A 16,229-nucleotide genomic window follows, 5' to 3' on the forward strand; every position below is an offset into this window, starting at 1 on the left:
CTCATGACTTCCACTGAAGATTGAGCATATGACAGAGTCAAAACAAACATACAAATTAAAACAGACAGTGGACATTCAAATGACCTGAATCAACTGTCACTGTTTGTCCCAATAGCAGCAATGTTTATGTGATAATATAGTTTAACAAACATACAAAACAAGTCACACGATAAGAGCAGTTCGGCTTCTAAAGTAAATTGAATATGTTTTTTAAAAATTCTCATGTCCTCCCCTCTGACTATAATTCTTAATTTTCCAATCAGAAAATTACCCCAGGTGATCCAGTAACATGTAGAACTCGAGTAACCTAACTTATTTAAAAAAACAAACATCCCAACCATTTTTAAAATATTTAAATTGATATTTTAGGGTTAAAATTATAGAAGATATTTAGATTCAAATATATTTTCTGAATAGAAAATATTTCAGTTTTTGATTTTAAAAAATAAACATAAAAAAATATATGTGATACATTTTCCCAAGGAACTCTGAATTAGTACCTTTCCCTCTAACTTTCTTCAAATTGAGAGAATCTGTGGAGTTCCTTATACTGCACAAGTTTTAATGAAAGAAAATAAGACTTTCTAAGAGCATCAAATACATGTTTTCTTATTTACAAACATATACACTCTTCTCTCTCTCTCTCTCTCTAAAATATAGTCTTACTGATTCAGAGAGGAAGGGAGAGGGAGAGAGATAGAAACATCCATGATGAGAGAGAATCATTGATCGGCTGCCTCCTACACACCCCATACTGGGGATCAGGCCAAAACCTGGGCATGTGGCCTAACCTGGAATCAAACTGTGACTTCCTGGTTCATAGGTCAATGCTAAACCACTGAGTAACACCCACCGGGCTCAATTCTTATTTATAAATTCATTCCAAGGACATATACAGCTTGAAAAGTTCTGGAAGCAGTTTCAAAAAAACTAGCTTTTAAGTAACAAGAAAACAGTTATAGAAGAAAGTTTAAATTAAAAGAAAAAAATTGTTTTAATTTATTCAAGAGTGGGAACATCCTCCATGAAAATGTGTACCTTGACTGTGGATGGCTGGGTGGCCTTATCACACCTTAGGAATTCAAATGCTTTTTACAATGACAAGAAAGAGTTTCATCTCATTTCTCTCCCAGGGTAGATGTCTGTCAACAGAAGGTGGACATCAATAAAAGGAGGGGCTTACACAATCGATCCAGAAAGTCAGCAATCTATGAATAATCCAGATCCCAGTATTTATCTCCTCTGCCACACACCCTCCCTCCCAGCCAGTGAGCAAGATAATTACTCTCAAGTCAAGCTAAGTGCCCCCCAGTCACAGTGGCCCAATGCTGACATACAAAGCATACAAATAATTCTCACTCTGGCATAAAAGTGACAACTTTCTTGGAAGAAAAGCAGATACTGTAAATTTCTCAAAGTCTTCCTGAAACATTTTTTAAAGTAATTTTTACTTCTTTAGAAAAAAATGCATACATGGCAAACCACCTGTAATAAAAGGCCCATTCTATAAAATTTTACCTGGTCCTACTCATATCTGCAATCATAATCATATTTACAGACAAATATATCTATACTAATAAAAGAGTAATATGCTAATTAGACTGGGAGTCCTTCCAGGAGACCTTTCAGATCAGGGGTCCTCAAACTTTTTAAACGGGGGGCCAGTTCACTGTCCCTCAAACCGTTGGAGGGCCGGACTATAGTTTAAAAAAAAACTATGAACAAATTCCTATGCACAGAGCGGCGGCAAAAACACCCGGCGAGCCAGATAAATGTTTTCGGCCGGCCGCAGTTTGAGGGCCCCTGTTCCAGATGCTCTTCTGGACAAAGCCATGGTGGCGGGGCCGAGGTAGAGGCGGTTAGAGGCCAAGAGGGGAGGGCAGTTGTGGGTGATCAGGCTGGTGGGGGGTGGGGCTGTTGGGAGTAAGCAGACCAGCAGGGGGGCCAGTTGGGGGCAAGCAGACCATCAGTGGGGGTCAGTTCGAGGTGATCAGGACAGCGGGAGGGCAGTTTGGAGTGAGCAGGCCAGCAGGGGGACAGTTGGGGATGAGCAGGCCAGTGGGGATGGAAGGTAGGGGCGAGCAGGCCAGCAGGGGGGGAAGTTTGGGGTGATCAGGCTGGTGGGGGGGCATTTGGGGGCAAGCAGGCTGGCAGCAGGGGGGAGGGCAGTTGGGGGCGAGCAGGCCAGCAGGCAGAGTGGTTAGAGGCAATCAGGCAGGCAGGCAGGCAGGCAGGTGAGCGGTTAGGAGCCAGCAGTCCTGGATTATGAGAGGGATGTCCGATATCTGGTTTAGGCCCAATCCCTGTAAACTGGCAGGACATTTTTTGAGGGGTCCCAAATTGGAGAGGGTGCAGGCCAGGCTGAGGAACACACCCTCCCCCTTGCACAAATTTTGTGCACCGGGCCACTGGTCTACTATAAAGGACCTACCTTTGACAAACCCCTTCAAGAACACCTCCCTAATAATTCCCCTGGTAGACTTATATATGGATCTAGTCTAGATGAGTATTTTAGATGAATATTATTTAAGTATAGGAATAGATGAAATTAACTGCCCAGATGAAAAATACGAACTTCTGGATAATAGTAGATAATTGTCTTCCCTCAGATCCTTCCTTGTCTAATATTAGACATTTTCTGTTCCTAATCAGTGTCACTAGTTTAATATTGTTACTTTTGTTCCTGGTATGGAAATGTTATATTAGATGGGGGAAAAAAACACACCTACAACAAAACAAAACTTAAGACAAATAGCAAGACGACTCGGACTATGGTGGCTCAAAAATGAGAAATGATCCAGAATACTTTTTAACAAGGGCATATAGGACCTGATTGCCTCCCATTTACCTGCCTTTTATTTTGAATAATAATTCAACTTTGAATGCCATCTAAGGTTATGGTCTTGCCCCAATCCAATTGGTCCCCCTTTTCAGCAAGATAAATGCTGACATTGAGATATCCTTGGAATGAGCCTTTCCTAGCACCGTGGGACACAACACTCCATTATCCAACCAAAAGGTTGGTCATCAATGCATCCTTTGGATTGATTTATTAACAAAAATGTGTGGATGAAAGGGGATGTGTGGATGAAAGGGGCCGCATGCTAACCTGACAGGCTCAGGGAAGGCTCAGTCTTGCTAACTCAAAGACCTAAAGTAACCACAAAGGATGGTCTGAAATGAAATTTAACTAAAAGCAGTTATGGTGGGTAGTCACCTCTAGGCCAGTCTCTTCCCTGATGAGGTCAATCTTTACCCTAACTGAGCTTATAGTCTTTTTGCATCTACCATCATATATCAATGAAATGTCAGGGTAGCTTGTAACTTCCCTTATTTCTGGACCCATCAGGGCACAACCAGATGGGCCTGGGCACCAGGACAGAGACCATAAATTCCTTCATTGTTATTGTTACCATGTTAATTGTTGACTGTTAACTATCCTGCACCCACCCAAGTAAAAGAAGTATGTGCCTATCATTTCACTTCTTATCCAATCCCAGAGGTTTCCCCTCTTTGCTTTCTGCTGCCTCCCAAAGCTATCACCAATGAATTTCATGTGACCCACTTACATCTCCTCCTTTGATTGTACTATAGGAAAATAGGTGAAAAACTGCCATTCCCCGGAGCACTATCCCAATCCATTGAGATTCTGCTTCCCAGCAATTTTCAACAGTTTGGCTCAAATAAACTTAGAGGTTTGAATGTTTTTACATTAATAGAACAGAGTGCAGAATCTCAAAAGGAAGACAGGGAAGGATGGGTGGGTTGTAGTTAATCAAGCAAAGACCTTGTATGCATATATGTATAACCCATGGTCACAGACAATAGGGTGCTGAGGCCTGAAGTGGGGGACGGGGGCAGGCTAGAGAAAGTCAATGGGGGGGGGGGCGGTGGGGAGGAAGGGACATATGTAATACTTTCTAAAATGAAGAATTATAAAACAAAGAAAAAGAAAAGGAAAAGACCAGAGTAAGAAGGAGGAAGAAAATCATAAAGGTTCAAGCATAAATAAATGACATAGAAACAAAAAAAACCCCCACACACACACAAAAAAAAAAATCAATGAAACCAAGAGCTGATTCTTTGAAAGGATAAACAAGATTGATGAACTGTTAGCCAGACTCATCAAGAAACAGAGAGAGGACCCAAATAAATAAAATCAGAAATGAAAGCAGAAAACTAACCACTGACATCATAGAAATACAAAAAATTGTAAGGAAATAATGTGAACAACTATATGCCAACAAGCTGGACAATGAGCATTAAATGGAAAAAATCTTAGAAAAATACAATCTCCTCAAACTGAATCAGGAAGAATCAGGTATCCTGAATAGACCAATAATAACTGAGAAAATAGAAGCAGTAGTAAAATAAAATAAAAACTCCCAGCAAACAAAAGCCCTTGTCTAGTAGCTTCACAGAAGTGTTTTACCAAACCTTCAAAGAAGAAATAACACTTATACTCCTCAAACTATTCCAAAAAATCCAAGAGGAAGGAACACTTCCAAGCTCTTTTTATGAGGCCAGCATTATCCTACTTCCAAAACCAGATAAAGACACTACAAAGAAAGAAAATTACAGGCCAATATCCCGAATGAACATAGATGCTAAAATCCTCAACAAAATATTAGCAAATTGCATCCAGCAATATATTAAAAAGATCATATACCATGACCAAGTGGAATTTATTGAAGGGATGCCAAGCTGGTACAATATTTGCAAATCAATAAACGTGATACATCACATAAACAAATTGAAAGACAAAAATCATGTGATCATATCAATAGATGCAGAAAAAAACATTTGGCAAAATCCAACATCCATTTTTGATAAAAATTCTCAGCAAAGTGAGAATAGGGGGAGCATAACTCAACATGATAAAGGCCACATATGACAAACCTACAGTGAACATCATACTCAATTGGCAAAAGCTAAAACTATTCCCCTAAAAAGAGGAACTAGAGAGGGATGTTCCTTTGAATCACTCTTAATCAACATAGTACTGGAAGTCCTAGCCAGGAAGAAATAAAAGGCATCCAAATTAGAAAGGAAGGAGTAAAACTCTCATTACCTGCACATGACATATTTTACATGGAAAACCCTAAAGACTCCACCAAAAGAACTATTATATTTAATAAATGAATTTGGCAATGTAGCAAGATAGAAAATCAATACCCAAATATCAATCGCCGTTTTATACACGGTAATGAATTCTCAGAAAGGGAAATTAAACAAGCAATCCTATTTAACATTGCAAAAAAAAAATTAAAATACTTAGAAATAAACTTGAACAAGGAGGCAAAAGACCTGTACTCAGAAAACTATAGGACATTGAAAAAAGAGATAGAGAAAGATTTAAAAAAAGTAGAAGAATATACCGTGTTCATGGGTTGGTAGAATCAACATCATTAAAATGTCCACATTGCCCAAGGCAATGTACAGATTCAACAGAATCCCTACTAAAATACCAACAGCATATTTCACAGACCTAGAACAACTACTCCAAAAACTTATATGGAACCAAAATAGATGCCAAATAGCTGCAGCAATGATGAGAAAGGAGAACAAAGTTGGAGGAATCACAATACCAGATTTCAAGTTATACTACAAAGGCACTGTAATCAACACAGCCTTGTGCTGGCAGAAGAATGGCATATAGATAAATGGAATAGCACAGAGAACCCAGAAATAGTTCCAAGCCATTACTTTCAATTAATATTTGACAAAGGAGGCAAGAACATACAGCGGAATCAAGACAGGCTCTTTAATAAATGGTGTTGGGAAAATTGGACAGATACATGCAAAAAAATGAAAATAGACCACTAACTTACACCATACACAAGAATAAACTCAGGATAGATAAAAGGCTTAAATGTAAGTCATGAAAACATAAATATTCTAGAAGAAACCATGGGCAGCAAAAATCTTAGACATGTCTCATGGCAATACTTTTACAGATACATCTCCTAAGGTAAAGTAAAGGAGAAAATAAACAAATGGGACTATATCAAAATAAAAAGCTTGTGCACAGCAAAAGAAACAATCAACTAGTGAAAAGAGGCCCACTGTATGGGAGAATATAATTGGAAATGACACATCTGATAAAGGGTTTATATCCCAAATATATAAGGAACTTATACAACATAAAAAAAGGAAGACAAATGATCCAATTAAAAAATGGGCAAAAGACCTAAATAGACATTTCTCCAAGGTGGACATATAGATGGCCAAGAGACATATAAAAAAATGCTCAAAATCACGGATCATCAGAGAGATGCAAATAAAATGACAATGAGGTATCATCAGCTCACACCTGTCAGAATGGCTACTATCAACAAATGACAAGTGCTGATGGAGGATGTGGAGAAAAGGGAACCCTAGTACACTGCTGGTGGGAATGCAGACTGGTGCAGCCATTATGGGAAACAGTATGGAGTTTCCTCAAAAAATTAAATATGGAACTGCCATTTGACCCAGTGATCCAATTTCTAGGAATATATCCTAAGAAACCTAAAGCACCAATCAGAAAGAATATATGCACCCCTATGTTTATAGCAGCACAATTTGTAATAGCTATGATCTGGAAACAGCCCAAGTGTCCATCAGAAGATGAGTGGATAAAGAGCCATGGTACATCTACACCATGGAATACTATGCAGCAGTAAAAAAGAAGGATCTCTTACCCTTTGAGACAGCATGGAGGGACCTGGAGTGTATCATACTGAGTGAAATAAGTCAGTCAGAGAAAGACAAGTATCACATGATCTCCCTCATATGTTGAATCTAAATAACAAAATAAACTGATGAACAGAGTGAATCCAGAGACGTGGAAGCATGGAGCAGAGTGCAGAATCTCACAGGGAAGGCGGGGGAGGGTGAGTGGGTAGGAGGTAATCAACCAAGGACTTAGTATGCTTATATGTATGGCCCATGGACACAGAAAATGGGGCGGTGAGGGCCTGGAGCAATGGGGGACGGAGGCAGGCTGCAGGGGGTCACTAGGGTAAAAAGAGGGACACATGTAACATTTCCAAAAATAAAGAATTATTAAAATAATAATAATAATATAAAGTATAATCTATTTATATAAAAACCCTGGGTGTAACATCATGACCGAGGCTCAACCAACCAGAAGGAAGTCAGTCCCGCAGGGGTTGTCTTGGAAATGGCTGCACCCTCCCCGAGCTGTTTCCTGGGAGGGCAAGGTTTGAGGCAGGAACCAGCCCTCGGAGCATGGAGGCATATCTTTATAAAGTTTTAATACATTATATTAGAGGTTGTGGTAGTACTGTTTTACCCACAGCATCTAACAGGAATTGCTGCAAATTTACTTCTCAGGCACACCTTTCATTCCCAGTATAAATTACCCATTCCACTAAATGAAACTTCAATTTCTAGACTCAATATAAACAGTGAAGTTGCTAAAACTATTAAAAAGGCCCAACTTCTCATTATTAATGAATGCACCATGGCATCCAGTCATGCTATAAACGCCATAGACAGATTACTAAGAGAAATTTGAATGTTGTATTTGATGGGAAAGTTCTCCTTCTTGAAGGGGATTTTTGACAATGTCTCAGTATTGTACTGCATGCTATGCGATCGGCCATAGTACAAACAAGTGTAAAGTACTGTAATGTTTGGGGATGTTTCAGAAAGTTGTCTCTTACAACAAATATGAGATCAGAGGATTCTGCTTATAGTGGATGGTTAGTAAAACTTGGAGATGGCAAACTTGATAGCAGTTTTCATTTAGGAATGGATATTATTGAAATCCCCTGTGAAATGATTTGTAATGGATCTATTATCGAAGCTACCTTTAGAAATACTATATCTATAGATAATATTAAAAATATATCTAAACGTGCAATTCTTTGTCCAAGAAATGAGCATGTTCAAAAATTAAATGAAGAAATTTTGGATATACTCGATGGAGATTTTCACACATATTTGAGTAATGATTCCATTGATTCCACAGATGATGCTGAAAAGGAAAATTTTCCCATCAAATTTCTCAATAATATTACTCCTTTGAGAATGCCATGTCATAAATTAAAATTAAAAATAGGTGCAATTTTCATGCTATTGAGAAATCTTAATAGTAAATGGGGTCTTTGTAATGGTACCAGATTTATTATCAAAAGATTACAACCTAACATTATCGAAGCTGAAGTATTAACAGGATCTGCAGAGGGAGAGGTTGTTCTGATTCCAAGAATTGATTTGTCCCCATCTGACACTGGCCTCCCATTTAAATTGATTCAAAGACAGTTTCCTGTGATGCCAGCATTTGCAATGACTATTAATAGATCACAAGGACAAACTCTAGACAGAGTAGGCATGTTCCTACCTGAACCCGTTTTTGCACATGGTCAGTTATATGTTGCTTTCTCTCGAATTCGAAGAGCATGTGATGTTAAAGTTAAAGTTTTAAATACTTCAGCACAAGGGAAATTAGTCAAGCACTCTGAAAGTGTTTTCACTCTTAATGTGGTGTACAGGGAGATATTAGAATAAGTTTAATCACTTTATCAGTCATTGCATCACTGTTGTTTTTATATCATGTTTTTGTTGTTTTTATATCATGTTTTTGCCGTTTTTATATCATGCCTCTGTTGTTATATCCTTTTGTTACTGTTTATTTATTAATAAATTTATATATTATTTTCATATACATTTTACTAATTTTCTTTCATCTTACACTTCTATTATAGAAAGGGCAAATAGCAATATTAAAATATTTCCGCTAATTAATTCCCTTTTAATGTGCATGAATTTCATGCACCGGGCTACTAGTGTAATGTAATACAAATTACATATCATTTAATCCATAATATTATATCTCACTATACATATGTAACTATAAGATTATGCAAAATATATAAGTAATAATTTAACATAACCACAAGCTACATTAATCTACCATAAAACATAATATAGTATTGTATAATAAATTATATATAACTTCATATATAATATATCACCTTATACAGGCATAATTATAATATATGAAATAAGATGCAAATATAAATGTGCTAATATAAAAATATAAGAATATCAATCATCTATAAAATTTGTTATATAGTGTTATATAACATTAATTATATATACTTGAATATATAATATCTCACATATACGTGTAATTATAAACTATATTGTAAAAGTATGTATACTGATATATTATTAAAAATCCATTATATCTTATAACCTGACACAAATAAGATTTAAAACCTCTTCCAATTATTAAGAGAATTAAAGTATTTTGAGGTTTAAGTATTATGCTCAGTAGCATACATTTGACGGTCATGGCTGTGGATACACGGGCAGGAAAGGCCTACAGTGGCAGCAGCTGGTGGAGCTTGTGCAGCGCTGCTCTCATGACTGTAGGTACCTGGTGTGGGAGTGAAAACATAGAGCAGCCCTGGTGCACAGGGTGGTTTATACACACGACACTCAGTGAACTTTCCTTGGGGTTTTCCTCGGCCACGTTACCATATCATCCACACCTCGTGTCGCCATCCCCTCCACGTTCTCATGATTTTAATTCCAATATTTATCAATTTTTTAAACTGTACTGGAAGCAAAACCTGACCTTCAGAGCAAAATGAATCAGTAGTGACTGCGGTGGGCACTGTTTTGTTCTCCCTGAGTCGAGAGTAGTAAGGATATTGTGGATGTTGGATCTGTACACAGACCTTAGGGAAGTGCCCAGAGCTCAGGAAACACCCAGAGGGCACCCAAAGCTCTCCAGGCTTTCCTGTCCCTGTGGGGCTGTGAGGGGGCGTCCCAGTGAGCCCCGCAGGATGGGAGTGGTGCTGGCCAGGTCACCATGCTCACCCTGTGCGTTCCCGGCCTAGCACCCTCTCACGAGGGTCTGGGTCCTGTTTGCTGTGATTCAGTTCCTCTCCTACTTTGTCTGTCAAGAGTCAGGCTCAGGAGACAAAGTCCCAATTTCATTTCAAGAAGAACCAAATGAGCAGGAAGCACTAATCTACATTAATCTAGCAGAAACTATAACTAATGTAGTACAGTATAATAAACTATATGTAATTCCATGTGGTAGATCACCTTATATCTGTGTAATTATATATGCAATATGTTATAAATAGCAATGCACAGTGATATAAAAATATACTACATTAATAATCTATAAAATAAGTATATATAATTTACACTTTTATGTATTTAAATGCCCAACACAACAACATTCTTCTAAATGTTACCAACTTGTTGAACCAGCTTTGACAACCCAAACACACCGTATGTAAGAATAAACTCAAAATGGATTAAAGCCTGGCAGGAGGGCTCAGTTGAATGAGTGTCGTCCTGTACACTGAAAGGTTGCTGGTTCGATTCAGGGTCAGGACACATACCTGGGTTGTGTGTTTGATCCCCAGGTGGGGTAGGCACAGAAGACAACCAATTGATGTTTCTCTCTCACATCAATATTTCACTCTCTCTCTCTCTCTCTCTTCCCCCTCCCCCTCTCTCTCCACCCTCATTTTCTCTCTATGTATGTCCTCAGGTGAGGATAAAAAATAGATTAAAGACTTAAATGTTAGACTTGAAAGCATTAAAATCCTAGAACAAGACATAGGCAGTAAAATCTCAGACATTTCTCATAGCACTATATATATATATATATATATATATATATATATATATCCTTGGGCAAGGGAAACAAAAGAAAAAGAAACACCAAACTAAAAAGGTTTTACACAGAAAAGGAAACCATCAACAAAATGAAAAGACAACCCACTGATCATCAACAAATCTGCAAACGACAAATGCTGGCGAGGATGTGGAGAAAAAGGAACCCTTGTGCCCTGCTGGTGGGAATGCAGACTGGTGCAGCCACTGTGGAAAACAGTATGGAGTTTCCTCAAAAAGTTAAAATTGGAACTGCCATTGGACCCAGTGATCCCAAATCTAGAACTATATCCCAAGAAACCAGAACCACCAATCAGAAAGGATATATGCACCCTTATGTTCATAGCAGTACAATTTACAATAGCTAAGATTTGGAAACAGCCTAAGTGCCCATCAGCAGATGAGTGGATTAAAAAACTATGGTACATGGACACAATGGAATACTGTGCTGCTATAAAAAAGAAGGAACTTTTTTTTTTAAACATTTTTTATTGATTTTTTTACAGAGAGGAAGAGAGAGGGACAGAGAGTTAGAAACATCGATGAGAGAGGAACATCGATCAGCTGCCTCCTGCACACCCCCCACCAGGGATGTGCCCACAACCAAGGTACATGCCTTTGGCCGGAATCGAACCTGGGACCTTTAGTCCACAGGCCGACGCTCTATCCACTGAGCCAAACCAGTTAGGGCAAAAAAGAAGGAACTTTTACCCTTTGCAACGCATGGATGGAAATGGACAGCATTATGCTAAAGGAAATAAGCCAGTCGGAGAAAGATAAATATCACATGCTCTCACTCATATGTGGGATATAATGAACAACATAATTTGATGAACAAGAATAGATCCAGAGACAAATGGTAGGGGAGGGGCGTTAGAGAGCAACCAAAGGACTTGGACGCATGCATATTAGCATAGCCAATGGACACAGACACTGGGGCAGTGGGGGTTTGCCTGGGGTGGGAATGGTTGGGCGGGGGGGAGGTTCAATTGGGGAGAAAGGAGACACATGTAAAACTTTAGACAATAAAAAAAAAAACAAGAAAATGAAAAGACAACCCACTGAATAGGAGATTATATTCACCAATGATACATCTGATACAAGAGGTTAATATCCAAAATTTATAATGAATTTATAAAACTCTACATTAAAAAACAAACCATCCTAATAAAGGGCAAGGGGCCCTAGCTGGTTTGACTCAGTGGTTAGAGTGTTGGCCCATGGCCTGAAGGGTGCTGGGTTTGATTCCAGCCAAGGGCAGGTACCTCGATTGCAGGCTCCATCCTGGCCCTGGATGGGACACATGTCAGAGGCAACCAATCAATGGGCCACTCTCACATCAGTGTTTCCCTACCTCTGTCTCTCCCCTATTTCCACTATCTCTAAACATCAATGGAAAAATATCCTAGGAAGAGGTTTAACTTAATTAATTAATTCATTCATTCATTAAAAAAATAGTCCTAGGTGGTTTAGCTTAGTGGATAGAGCGTCAGCCTGCAGACTGAAGGGTCCCGGGTTCGATTCCGGTCAAGGGCATGTACCTTGGTTGCGGGAACATCCCCAGTAGGGGGTGTGCAGGAGGCAGCTGATCAATGTTTCTCTCTCATAGATGTTTCTAACTCTCTATCCCTCTCCTTTCCTCTCTTTAAAAAATCAGTAAAAATATATTTGAAAAAAAATAAAGGCAAAAGACCTGAATAGACACTTCTACGAAGGCACATAAAGGCGGCTAATAGACAAAGGAGCAGATGATCAACGTCACTAATCATCAGAGAAATGCACATTAAAGCACCCTGCGCCTGGCTGCTGTGGTTCAGTGGTTGAGCATCGACCCATGAACCAGGAGGTTGGCGTTCCATTCCAGGTCAGGGCACATGCCCAGGTTGTAGCCTTAATCCCCAGCGAGGCGTGTGCAGGAGGCAGCCAACCAATGGTTCTCTCTCATCATTGATGTTACTCTCTCACCCTCACCCTTCCTCTCTGAAATCAATAAAACAATATATTTTTTTAAAAACACAGTGAGATATTACATCCCACCTGACAGAATGGCTATCATCAATAAATCGACAAACAAGTGCTGGCGAGGATGTGGAGAAAAGGGAACCTTAGTGCACTGTTGGTAGGAATGCAGACTGGTGCAGCCACTGTGGAATCCATTATGGAGTTACCTCAAATAATTAAAAATGAAATTGCCTTATGACCCCGTAATTCCACTTCTGTGAATATATCCAAAGAAACCCAAAACACTACTTCAAAAGAATATATGCACCCCTATGTTCATCACAGCATTATTTACAATAACCAAGATTGGGAAGCAGCCAATCAGTAGATGAGTGGAAAAGCTGTACATTTACACAATGGAATATTACTTGGCCATAAAAAAGAAGGAAATCTTACCCTTTGCAACAACATAGAGCGACCTGGAGAGTATTCTGTATATAAGTGAAATAAGCCAGTCAGAGAAAGACGAACACCATATGATTTCACTTATATGTGGAATCTAATGAACAAAATACACTAACAATCAAAATGGATCAGACTCATAGACACAGAACAGATGGACAGCTGTCAGAGAAGAAGGAAATTGGGGGGCTGGGTGAAAGATGAAGGCATTAAGAAGGAGACAAACACCTCAGAGTCACAACAGCATGCTGGGGAGCTGGGGAGCAGGTGGGAGAGGGTAACGGTGAATAAGGGATGATGGAAGGAGACCAGACTTGGGGTGGTGAACACACAATACAGTGTGCAGATGATGTGTTATAGAATTTTACACCCGAAGCCTATATTTTATTAACCAATGTCACCCCAATAAATTCAGTTAAAACTTGGAAAATGAAAATAGAGAAATACAAAAGAAAAATTGCCACAATGGCTTATTTTAGGGCAGGATAGACACTGACTCTCAAACTCACATGAATTTAAACTCTCACAGTGAAGGTGTGGGTTTCAGAAGATTCTCTGATTTATACTTGCAGAGGCCCTTGTCTTGACCGGATATGTGAGTTAATTCTATGTCCAAATTTAAAACTCCTAGTTGAAAAAAAGTAAGTGACTTGTAAATTCAATACTTATTTGAGTCGGGTTGAAACCAATCCTTTCTTTTTTGTAGAAAGAAATACAAGACTGAGCTTTTCCTTTCAGCACAGGAAAGGGGTTTCTCCAGGGGGAACCTGGAGTGCATGAGCTCACATTGTCCCAGGTGCACACCAGGCCCGCCTCTGCTTTCTCCACTACAGTTACTACTTATAACAGCAAAGGCCTCGTCCTGGCCGGTGTGGCGCATTTGGTTGGGTGTCACCCATGCACTGAGAGTCACTGGTTCCATTCCTGGTCAGGGCACTTGCCTGGATTTCAGCCTCAATGCCCGGTGGGAAGTGTGTAGGAAGCAGCCAAGCGATGTTTCTCTCTCACATCCCTGTTTCTTTCTCTCTCTCCATTAAAAAAAATAGAAAAAAATGTTTTAAATAAATAAATAAATGCAAGGGCCTTAAGACAAATGATAAGGTATTGCTGCCACTTTCATTTACTGCTGAAACTCTAATAAGAATATTCCCATTTCCATATGATAATGAAGTGCTTATAGTTGTGTATGGAAGCAGTTATGGAATTTATTTGGGGAAATTTCTCAACTGGTTGTACAGTGAGCTGTCACTTTAGGGCTGAAGGCTGAGTACTTGTTATCATGGACTGCTGTTTGGGATTAAGCTGTGTTACCTGATGCGTTTACCATTGCCGGTTACAAATTAAGCAAAGGCCTCTTCTCTTTTGTGAATACAACCTTTTCACTTGGACTCTTGTTCCTGGAGAAGAATAACAACTATCCTGGCTGTTCCAGTGACAGTAATTCTACTTCTGGGAAAGGCAAGAAAACTTGAGTTTTTCATTAAAACTCTCTGTCTCAATAATCTGATTTCTCTCTCTTCTTTCACTATTTTTCTTTAGACTCCTCAGAACCCTCACACTGGAGAGCCTGTTAATTACCATCCAACGTGCTCCTACTCTCCCCCTCTCCCACTTCACTCTATTATCCTATCTAATAAAAGAGAAACATTGTAATGAGCGTACAACCGCTACCCTTCCCATTGGCTAATCAGGGCGATATGCAAATTAACTGCCAGCCAAGATGGCGGCCGGCAGCCAGGCAGCTTGAAGTGAACATGAGGCTTGCTTGCATCAGTGACGGAGGACTCCAACGTTCCCCGCCTGCCTTGCCGGCCTCTGAGCTTGCAGTTTGAAACATTGTTACAAATATAGAAGCTCAACAAAACCCCAGAAACCTGCTTTCAGCCAGCTGGGATCTCAGAGCTGGAGTTGATACAGTGTTTTGATTATAGAACCCAAACAAACCAGATACCTGCTTTCAGCAGCAGAGGCCTCAGAGCTGGAGCCAGAGCTAAAGCTGGCCCAGAATAATAAAAAAAAAGAAAAAAAGGAGCAGTTAGGAGCTTCAGTCACCCGCCAGCCTGAAAACAGCCCTCACCTCCTCACCCAGATTGTCCAGGCACCCCAGTGGGGACCCCCACCCTGAAGGTTGTGTGACCAGCTGCAAACAGCCATCATCCCCTCACCCAGGCTGGCCAGGCACCCCAGTGGGGGCCCCCACCCTGATCCAGGACACGCTTCAGGGCAAACCAGTCGGCCCCCACCCGTGCACCAGGCCTCTATTCTATATAGTAAAAGGGTAATATGCCTCCCAGCACTGGGATCAGCGGAGCTGCGAGGCCTCCCAGTACCGGGATCAGCAGAGCTGAGAGGCCTCCCGGCACCGGGATCAGTGTGACAGGGGGCAGCGCCCAAACCCCCTGATTGCCCTGCAGCTCTGTGTGTGACAGGGGGCGGGGCCACAACCTCCCTATCCGCCCTGCTCTGTTCATGACAGGGGAAGGCGCCCCAACCCCCTGATCAGCCCTGCTCTGTGCCTGATAGGGGGGAGCTCCCCAACCCCCTGATCACCTTGCGGCTCTGTGTGTGACAGGGTGCGGTGCCTCAGCGCCCCCTCCACGGGCCCTGCTCTGTGTGTGACGGGGTAGAGCCAAAACCTCCCCATCGGCCCTGCCCTGAGTGTAAGAGTGGCAGTGCCCCAACCCCCTGATCGGCCCTGCTCTGTGGGTGGTAGAGGGCGGTGCCCCAACCCCCCCTCCACGGGCCCAGCTCTGTGTGTGATGGAGTAGAGCCATAACCTCCCCATTGGCCCTGCCCTGAGTGTGACAGTAGCGGCATCCCAACCCCCTGATTGGCCCTGCTCTGTGTGTGACAGGGTATGGAGCCCCAACGCCCCCTGATGGGCCCTGCTCTGTGTGTGATGGAGTAGAGCCAAAACCTCCCCATTGACCCTGCCTTGAGTGTGACAGGGGGCAGTGCCCCAACCCCCCAATCGGCCCTACCCTGAGCGTGACTGAGGGTGGCATCGCAACCACCCAATCCATCCTGCTCTGTGCATGACAGGGAATGGTGCCCGAACTCCCCAATCGGCCCCACTCTGAGCCTGACCAGGGGCTGCACCTAGGGATTGGGCCTGCCCTCTGCCACCTGGGAGCAGGCCTAAGCCAGCAGGTTGTTATCTCCCAAGGGGTCCCAGA

This window comes from Myotis nattereri (assembly GCF_964212035.1).
Source record: "Myotis nattereri genome assembly, chromosome: 8".
NCBI lineage: Eukaryota > Metazoa > Chordata > Mammalia > Chiroptera > Vespertilionidae > Myotis > Myotis nattereri.